The sequence below is a fragment of the Fukomys damarensis genome, unplaced genomic scaffold (assembly GCF_012274545.1).
Source record: "Fukomys damarensis isolate Sample0158 unplaced genomic scaffold, DMR_v1.0_HiC HiC_scaffold_39, whole genome shotgun sequence".
Classification (NCBI taxonomy): domain Eukaryota; kingdom Metazoa; phylum Chordata; class Mammalia; order Rodentia; family Bathyergidae; genus Fukomys; species Fukomys damarensis.
In genome coordinates, this window is record NW_022900951.1 from 97,147,823 (window position 1) to 97,148,167 (window position 345).

The following is a 345-nucleotide window of genomic DNA, read 5'->3' on the forward strand; positions in this document are numbered from 1 at the left end:
TGTTTTTTTTTTTTTTTTTTTGAGACAACCTCTCACTATGCAGTCCAGGCTGGCCTTGAACTCTCGGGGCAATCCTCCTGCCTCTGCCTCCCAAGTGCTGCGATTTCAGTTGTGAGCCTCCACACTGGACAAATTTAGTGATTTTCTTAAAACGTGGCTTTTTTCCTGTTGCTTTCCTAGTTCTAATTTTATTGATTTCTGCTATTTCTGTTTTTTTTTTTTTGCTTGCTTTACTTTGCTCTTCCAATTTTTAAGTAGGTATTAAGATTGAGATATTTCCCCTTTTCTAGTGTATTTGTGTATTTGTGTATTTGTAAAATTTTCTCTCACAAACTTTGCTTTATC